General features: G+C 35.9%; 1 non-coding gene across 1 annotated transcript; it reads right to left on the bottom strand.

The window, feature by feature from the left end:
• Positions 1 to 9,071: 9,071 nt before the first annotated feature.
• On the bottom strand, positions 9,072 to 9,179 carry LOC112739891 (small nucleolar RNA R71). Its single transcript, XR_003170828.1, has one exon. It is a non-coding gene; the product is annotated as a small nucleolar RNA R71 (small nucleolar RNA).
• Positions 9,180 to 10,077: the final 898 nt, after the last annotated feature.

Here is a 10,077-nt window from a genome sequence, read left to right as displayed (position 1 = left end):
TCAAGATAAGATAAAGGTTAAGAAATTTTCGAAAGTTCAAAGGAAAGGGTTTTTAAAAAACTTTTTGAAATTCAAAAGAAAGAAAAAGATAACACCAAACTTTTAAAATTCGAAATTAAATGAGAATAAGATGAGGATGCAAAATGTTTTCGAAAATTCAAGAGAAGATTTTAAAAGAGAAAAACACTAAAAGGACACCAAACTTAAAAATTTTGAGATTAAATAATACAAATTTCAAAAAAATAGAGAGAGAAAAGCTAAAAGACACCAAACTTAAAAGTTTTGAAATCAAATAAGGGAAATCACAAAGAAAGAATTCGAACAAAAAGAAAGAAAGAAAGATAAAACAAGATAGAAATCAAAAGTTCAAGAAAGAAAATAAGAACAATTTTCGAAAATTAAGAAAAGAAAAATCAACAAAAAGACACCAGATTTTTAAAACACAGATTGAATTTTTGAAAAATTTTAAGAAAAAGAGCAAAGAGGGTTCGAAAATTTTTTACAAGAAATACAAATATAGGAAAAACAGTAAAAAATACCTGATCTAAGTAGCAAGAGAACCGGTAGTTTGTCAATCTCGAACAATCCCCGGCAACGGCACTAAAAACTTGGTGCGCGAAATTAGAACTCGCACAACTTCGCCGGCAAGTGCACCGGGTCGTCCAAGTAATACCTCAGGTGAGTGAGGGTCGTTCCCACGAGGATTGTTGGATTGAGCAAGCAGTGGTAATCTTGCAGACCTTAGTCAGGCGAATAGAAAGATAATTGTTGTTGTTGTAGGCATAAAACAAAACAATAAAGAAAGCAATAAAGAACTGATATAGAAACAGTAATGAGAAATCAGTTAAGGCTCTGGAGATGCTTTATCTTTCCGGATTAATACTTCGTACTGTCTACTTCAATAATGAATTATTCATTCTATGGCAAAGTTGTAAGTGATTAACGCCATGGATTGTGGTCAATTAATCTCTTCTAATCCATATCAAATGCCATTGATCGTGGTCATTTAATATGAACGAGGGTGAAACTCACGCAATTCATTCTCCCTTGATTCTACTCAAAACGCCACAGACAAGGTCAGATCTTCCAGATCGGAGAATGAAACTCAATGTTCTAGCCTTAGTGCCACAGAAATCTCATTACCCATGACTAACGAGATTATATGTCACATATCCCAATTAGCCCAGATAAACTGTTGGTCTAGGTGATGCATTTTCAAGCTTATAGCTCAATACTATCCGGGTCAAGACTCACAAGAACTCATATAGAATAAGGGATCATACTCTCGTTCCACCTCAGATTCATTAGATGAAGAACGACAATACATCATAGAATGGAATCAAACATATATTAAAATAGAAAAAAGTAATCATATTAATCCATAGGAATCAGCAGAGCTCCTAACCTTAACCTAGGAGGTTTAGTTGCTCATAATTTACAGAGAAAACAGAGAAGATCTGTCTAATGTGTATCTCCCTTCCAGGAGGCATGATTAATTCCTAAGTGATCTTCTCTTTAAATAGTAAAAGCTAGACCTAGAAGATGTTAATTTTAAATTAAAAGTTACAAGGATAAGATAAAATAAGCTAATGAGTGCTAAAATCTACTTTGGGGCTCACTTGGTGAGTGTTTGGGCTGATGCCTGGCGTCCAACTTAGGTTCTGGGTGTTCAACACTGGTCCCTACTCCCTGGCTGGCGTTGAACGCCAGTTTAGACGTTCAACTTGGGAGGTTGGTCCTTCTTGGGCGTTGAACTCTAGATGTGGACGTTCAACGCCCATTCTGGGAGTTATTCTAGAAGAGAAGTATAGACTATTATATATTGTTGGAAAGCTCTAGAAGTTAGGTTTCCAACACCATTAAGAACTTGTCAATTGGACCTCTGTAGCTTAAGATATGCTCATTGGAATGCACGGAGGTCAGGATTTGATAACATCTGCTATGCTTTCTTCGTCTCTGAACCAGAATTCGCCAAATTCGCCAATTTCACCCAAAAATCTCCTAAAATCATAAGAAAAATACAAAAGCTCAAAGTAGCATCCAAATATGAATTTTTACACTAAAACATACTAAATCGTACTAAAACTTAATAAAATCTACTTAAAAACACTATGAAAATGCAATGAAAAAGCGTATAAGATATCCACTTATCAGTCTCGCTTGCTCCAGGTCAGTGATTATGACACCTGGGTAGTAGCAGCAGTAGTGGTTATTCTACTTACTCCAGGTTGAGCTTTTAAACATTCGTCTGGGTAGTAGCTGTAGTAATGGTTATTCCACTGGCTCTGGATTGAGCGGGTAGTAGCAAGGGGGTTGTAGCTCAAGCCCACTTGCTCCGCAATGGGTGTTTCAGTCCATGGTTAGCTACCAAAACATGTTGGATTGGCTATATAACTGACAGATGATATCATCAGTCATAGGACAGGCATGCATCATATGCATATTGCTTGAATTGTTTGTCTGTGCATTAATTGGGAATGCCTAAGTGAATTTACTATGCTAATTATTATACTTGCTACTTGCATTACTTGTACTTTAATTGTATTTGTCTTTGTTTGTTTGTTTGTCTGTGTGGTCTCACCGGAGATGGAAGATTGGAGGAAAGGCGGAGGATTTGAGGATTTTGTTTAAGATTTGACCAAGTTTAGAACCTTAGAGAACTACCCCTGTTTAAGGTTTCTGTTTGTTGAGTTAAGAAATTAACTAAATTAATTAATGATGACAGACATTATTTTATTGGGAAAATTAACTAATTAGTGTTGATTATTTATGATTAAATGTTGCAGGCCAAAACTCATTGTTGCAGCAGCCCAATAGGATAAAAATAAAACCAATGTTAATGGGATGTACAAACAAAGAAAGCCCAAAGAATTCAAACCAAAGAAATCAACGGGCTAAATGAAAAGAACCGATCCAAGCCTGATAGCAAGCAAATCCCTCCAATTTCCTTTTACCAAAAGCAACGTTCACCTTTTTCCCTCCTAGTCAGAAATCTGAGAAGTGAGAAAGAGCTTAGTTCCTAAGCTATTCACCAAAGAAGCAAGAAAGAGAAGGTTTAGCAAAAAAGGTTGAAGTCTAATCACCCACATCAAACTGTATCAAGAGAAGTCAGAAACTAAAGGTGATTTATTTCCTTTTACATGCATCTCATTTTCTTCTCTTCATCTTAAACTCTATGCCACTCCAAATTGAGTTACATGGGAAAGATGATCTCTGTTCAACACTGCTGTGAATTTATGTTCAAAAGTGTGTCTTGGAGACCAAGTAGTGTTTCAATGGCTAAGATCTGGGTTTACCATTGAAAATATTTGTTTTTGCTGTCCTGTGACTTTCGGTAAACAAAGAAGGTCAGAACCAAAGTTCCTAATTTGAGGATTAACTAGAAAAAGGTGATATGGTGAGTTGGTGAAGTACATAGCTCGAGAGTTGACCTAGGAGAGAGTAACTCAGCAACATGCAAGGAGATACAAAAGAAGATTTCTCATCATTCTGAAGGAAAGGAGAGATAACCAGTGTTTGAGGTTTATGTTCTGAGAAGAGTTCTCTGAAGAAGTTCATCGACTTGGACAGTGCTTCCTAGTCAAAGGGGCATTTCGCCAAAATGAGGAACAAAATCAGAGGCAAATAAGTCTGGTTTATCACATAGCTAAGAGGCTGTTGAAGCATCAATCTCCTTCATGTTTTACAAATTGTAATTTTCTTTTTAATGTTTATCTTTCTATAATTTTTTGAGGTAAAAGGCTGAATGAGAGAGTCATTGAAAGAGCCTAAGAGTGAAAAAGGCAGAGAGACACACATGAGTGAAAAGCCTAGAGTTATTTCAGATTTCTTTAGGTTGAGTCTGTGTCTTGTATCTTGTACCTGTGAGGTACCCCTTTCTTAGTTGGGTTAGCACTAAGAGTGAAGAGTTAGGTATTAGCATAACCAAGTCAAGTTAGGTTAGAACTTGAGTGTGACAGGATTGTGTCAATCCTGTAGAATTAGTGTATGTAATACTTTAACTATAGTGGAAATTCCACCACTGTTGTGGTGGAGACTGGACGTAGGTTGCATTGTACAAGGCAACTGAACTAGGATACATGATGGTGTCAACTTCTCTCTTTCCTGCTCTATTCTGTTTTCTGATATTCATGAGACAAAATAAAATTATCTCATAAAGTTTTCGCTGCTGAGCTCAAACAGATTCATATTGCAAGTTTGTTTTAAAAGAGTTATTTAATTAAAGTAAAAGAAGGTCATAGATTCAATCTCTCCTTCTCTAAGCCTTCTACAACCTTCACTGTTCTAGTTCTTTAAGTTTTATAATTTGAGTGTCGGTGTTCTAGGATCGCCTCTGGCTTTCCCGGGGCCTTATTTATTATATATGTGGGCACCTTAACCATATTGAGAACCCGCGGTTCTCATCCCATACAATATTATTGTTTTTCAGATGCAGGTTGAGAATCACTACTCTGTATTCTAGAGACTCTGATGAAGCGAAGAACTCTTGGGACTCAAGGGCGTATTTTGTTTATATTTATATATGTATATAGATTCTCCACCTTATATTTTTATGTTTGTCCCTCTTAAAGGTTGACTCGAAGAAACAGGTTGTCATTTTTCTGCTTTGGGTCATTTTAGGATTCTCATGTATATATGTATATATGTTTATATGCTCTGTCCGGTTTTAACTTTGCGAGCCGGGTCAGGAGCCTTGTAATATGTATCTTGAAACTCTCTTATCTTACTTCGTTACGTTAACACTTACGTGAGTGACGCGCTGTTCTGCTTATGCTTTGTTTTAAACCTTCTTTAAAAAGGCTCCCAGATATAAATCTTTTTCAACTATATTATATATATAATTTTACTTTTAGTGGTCGTAATACTTCACCACCTCTGTTTTATGACTCAAGCATAAGACTCTATAATGAGCGGATAATTTATACGCTTTTTGGCATTGTTTTTAGTATGTTTTTAGTAAGATCTAGTTACTTTTAAGGATGTTTTTATTAGTTTTTATGTTAAATTCACATTTCTGGACTTTACTATGAGTTTGTGTGTTTTTCTGTGATTTCAGGTATTTTCTGGCTGAAATTGAGGGACTTGAGCAAAAATCAGATTCAAAGATTGAAGAAGGACTGCTGATGCTGTTGGATTCTGACCTTCCTGCACTCAAAGTGGATTTTCTGGAGCTACAGAACTCAAAATGGAGCACTTCTAATTGCGTTGGAAAGTAGACATCCAGGGCTTTCCAGCAATATATAATAGTCCATACTTTGGCTAAGTTTAGACGACACAAAAGGGCGTTGAACGCCAGTTCTATGCTGTTGTCTGGAGTTAAACGCCAGAAACACGTCACAAACCAGAGTTGAACGCCAGAAACACGTTACAACCTGGCGTTAAACTCCAAAAGAAGCCTCTGCACGTGGAAAGCTAAAGCTCAGCCCAAGCACACACCAAGTGGGCCCCGGAAGTGGATTTATGCATCAATTACTTACTTCTGTAAACCTTAGTAGCTAGTTTATTATAAATAGAACTTTTTACTATTGTATTAGACATCCTGGATTGTATTTTTTGATCCTGTGATCACGTTTTGGGGGCTGGCCATTCGGCCATGCCTGGACCTTTCACTTATGTATTTTCAACGGTAGAGTTTCTACACTCCATAGATTAAGGTGTGGAGCTCTGCTGTTCCTCATGAATTAATGCAAAGTACTACTATTTTTCTATTCAATTCAACTTATTCCGCTTCTAAGATATTCATTCGCAATTCAACATGAATGTGATGAACGTGACAATCATCATCATTCCCCCACGAATGCGTGCCTGACAACCACTTCCGTTCCACCTTAGATTGGATGATTATCTCTTGGATCTCTTAATCAAAATCTTCGTGGTGTAAGCTAGATTGATGGCAGCATTCATGAGAATCCGAAAAGTCTAAACCTTGTCTGTGGTATTCCGAGTAGGATTCTGGGATTGAATGACTGTGACGAACTTCAAACTCGCGAGTGCTGGGCGTAGTGACAGACGCAAAAGGAGGGTGAATCCTATTCCAGTATGATCGAGAACCTCAGATGATTAGCCGTGCTGTGACAGAGCATTTGGACCATTTTCACAAGAGGATAGGATGCAGCCATTGACCACGGTGATGCCTCCAGATGATTAGCCATGCAGTGACAGCGCATCGGACCATTTTCACAGAGAGGATGAAAAGTAGCCATTGACAATGGTGATGTCCTTACATAAAGCCAGCCATGGAAAGGAGTAGGATTGATTGGATGAAGACAGCAGGAAAGCAGAAGTTCAGAGGAACGAACGCATCTCCATACACTTATCTGAAATTCTCACCAATGATATACATAAGTATTTCTATCTTTATTTTCTGTCTATTTCTTATTTATTTTCGAAAACTCCATAATCAATTATTATCCGCCTGACTGAGATTTACAAGATGATCATAGCTTGCTTCATACCAACAATCTTCGTGGGATCGACCCTTACTCACGTAAGGTTTTATTACTTGGACGACCCAGTGCACTTGCTGGTCAGTTGTATCAAAGTTGTGAATGAAAAACGATTTATTAAGACGTGCGTACAGAGTTTTTCGCGCCGTTGCCTGAGATCACAATTTCGTGCACCAAGTTTTTGGCGCCGTTGCCGGGGATTGTTCGAGTTTGGACAACTGACGGTTCATCATGTTGCTCAGATTAGGTAATTTTCTTCTTATTTTATTTTCAAAAAGTTTTCAAAAAATTTTTTTTTCAAAAATCTTTCAAAAATTTCTCCTTTATTTTCGAAAAAAAAAATAAAAAAAAAAAACTCTTTTCAAAAATTTTTTATTATGTTCTTCAGAATTTTTAAGAATGAATTCTAGAGTTTCATGAAGCATGTGAAGCCTGGCTGGCTGTAAAGCCATGTCTATATTCATTTGGATAGGGGCTTCCAACCATCAGCATAGAGGCAAGTTAATTTGATAATTAATGAGCAGTATATCTGAGTTACATTCTAAAGCTTGGCTGGCTAGTAAGCCATGTCTAACCCTCAGATTGGAGCTTTAGGCTAAAGAGCACAAGATTCCTGGAATTCATATTAAAAATTTTGGAATCCTTATTTTTCTTTTTCACAAATAATTTTTGAAAAATCCAAAAAAAATCATAAAATCATAAAAACCAAAAATATTTTGTGTTTCTTGTTTGAGTCTTGAGTCAAATTTTAAGTTTGGTGTCAATTGCATACTCATCTTGCATTTTTCGAAAATTGCATTCATGCATTGCATTCATCATGATCTTCAAGTTGTTCTTGATAAAACCTTCTTGATTGATCTTCATATTATATTGTTTTGTGTTGTATGGTGTTTTTCATATGTATTCTTGAATTCTTAGTGTCTAAGCATTAAGGATTTCTAAGTTTGGTGTCTTGCATGTTTTCTTTGCATAAAAATTTTTTCAAAAATATGTTCTTGATGTTCATCATGATCTTCAAAGTGTTCTTGGTGTTCATCTTGACATTCATAGCATTCTTGCATGCATTCATTGTTTTGATCCATAACTTTCATGCATTGCATCATTTTCATGTTTTTCTCTCTCATCATTAAAAATTCAAAAATAAAAAAATATCTTCTCCTTTTTCTTTTCATAAATTCGAAAATTTGAGTTGACTTTTTCAAAACTTTTTAAAATTTAGTTGTTTCTTATGAGTCAAATCAAATTTTCAATTTAAAAATCTTATCTTTTTCAAAATCTTTTTTAAAAATCAAATCTATTTCATTTTTCTTAGTTATTTTTGAAAATTTTAAAAATATTTTTCAAAAATATTTTTCTTATCTTCATCTCCTAATTTTCGAAAATAACATCATCAATTAATGTTTTGATTCAAAAATTTCAAGTTTGTTACTTACTTGTTAAGAAAGATTCAAGCTTTAAGTTCTAGAATCATATCTTGTGATTTCTTGTGAATCAAGTCATTAATTGTGATTTTAAAAATCAAATCTTTTTCAAAACTAATTTCAATCATATCTTTTCAAAAATATCGTTTTATCTTATCTTTTTTTTTAAATCATATCTTTTTCAAAAATTTGATTTTAAAATATCTTTTCTAACTTCTTATCTTCTTATCTTCTTATCTTTTCAAAATTGATTTTCAAATTTGTTTCAACTAACTAACTAACTTTTTGTTTGTTTCTTATCTTTTTCAAAACTACCTAACTAACCCTCTCTCTCTAATTTTCGAAAATATCTCCCTCTTTTTCAAAAATTCTTTTTAATTAACTAATTGTTTCAAAATTCAATTTTAATTTATTTCATCTTTTAATTTTCGAAAATCACTAACCATTTTTCAAAAATCATTTTCAAAAATTCTCTTTCTCTCTCATCTCCTTCTATTTATTTATTCATCTACTAACACTTCTCTTCATCTCACATCTCTGCTCTCCTCACCTTTGTGTTTCTTTCCTTACATTACATTCTTTTCTTCTTCTTTTCTTCTACTCACACAGGGACCTCTATACTGTGGTAAAAAGGATCCCTATTATTATTTTTCTGTTCCCTCTTTTTTATATGAGCAGGAGCAAGGACAAGAATATTCTTGTTGAAGCAGATCCAGAAGCTGAAAGGACTCTGAAGAGGAAACTAAGAGAAGCTAAATTACAACAATCCAGCAAGCACCTTTCAGAAATTTTCGAACAAGAAAAGGAGATGGCAGCCGAAAATAATAATAATGCAAGGAGGATGCTTGGTGACTTTACTGCACCTAATTCCAATTTACATGGAAGAAGCATCTCCATCCCTACCATTGGAGCAAACAATTTTGAGCTGAAACCTTAATTAGTTTCTCTGATGCAGCAGAACTGCAAGTTTCATGGACTTCCATCTGAAGATCCTTTTCAGTTCTTAACTGAATTTTTGCAGATCTGTGATACTGTTAAGACTAATGGAGTAGATCCTGAAGTCTACAGGCTCATGCTTTTCCCTTTTGCTGTAAGAGACAGAGCTAGAGTGTGGTTGGACTCTCAACCCAAAGATAGCCTGAACTCTTGGGATAAGCTGGTCACGGCTTTCTTAGCCAAGTTCTTTCCTCCTCAAAAGCTGAGCAAGCTTAGAATGGATGTTCAAACCTTCAGACAGAAAGAAGGTGAATCCCTCTATGAAGCTTGGGAGAGATACAAGCAACTGACCAAAAAATGTCCTTCTGACATGCTTTCAGAATGGACCATCCTGGATATATTCTATGATGGTTTATCTGAGCTATCAAAGATGTCATTGGATACTTCTGCAGGTGGATCCATTCACCTAAAGAAAATGCCTGCAGAAGCTCAAGAACTCATTGACATGGTTGCTAATAACCAGTTCATGTACACTTCTGAGAGGAATCCTGTGAGTAATGGGACGCCTCAGAAGAAGGGAGTTCTTGAAATTGATACTCTGAATGCCATATTGGCTCAGAATAAAATATTGACTCAGCAAGTCAATATGATTTCTCAGAGTCTGAATGGAATGCAAGCTGCATCCAACAGTACTCAAGAGGCATCTTCTGAAGAAGAAGCTTATGATCCTGAGAACCCTGCAATAGCAGAGGTGAATTACATGGGTGAACCATATGGAAACACCTATAATCCCTCATGGAGAAATCACCCAAATCTCTCATGGAAGGATCAACAAAAGCCTCAACAAGGCTTTAATAATGGTGGAAGAAACAGGTTTAGCAATAGCAAGCCTTTTCCATCATCCACTCAGCAACAGACAGAGAACTCTGAACAAAATACTTCTAATTTAGCAAACTTAGTCTCTGATCTATCTAAGGCCACTGTGAGTTTCATGAATGAAATAAGGTCCTCCATTAGAAATTTGGAAGCACAAGTGGGCCAGCTGAGTAAAAGAGTCACTGAAATCCCTCCTAGTACTCTCCCAAGCAATACAGAAGAAAATCCAAAAGGAGAGTGCAAGGCCATTGAAATGACCATCATGGCCGAATCCAAGGAAGAAGGGGAGCACGTGAATCCCAAGGAGGAAGACCTCCTGGGGCATCCAGTGATCAATAAGGAGTTTCCCTCTGAGGAACCAAAGGAATCTGAGACTCAACTAGAGACCATAGAGATTC

This window comes from Arachis hypogaea, chromosome 13 (assembly GCF_003086295.3).
Source record: "Arachis hypogaea cultivar Tifrunner chromosome 13, arahy.Tifrunner.gnm2.J5K5, whole genome shotgun sequence".
Classification (NCBI taxonomy): Eukaryota; Viridiplantae; Streptophyta; class Magnoliopsida; order Fabales; family Fabaceae; genus Arachis; species Arachis hypogaea.
Note: the sequence above shows the minus strand (reverse complement) of the source record. Positions and strands in the feature narration are given on the sequence as shown.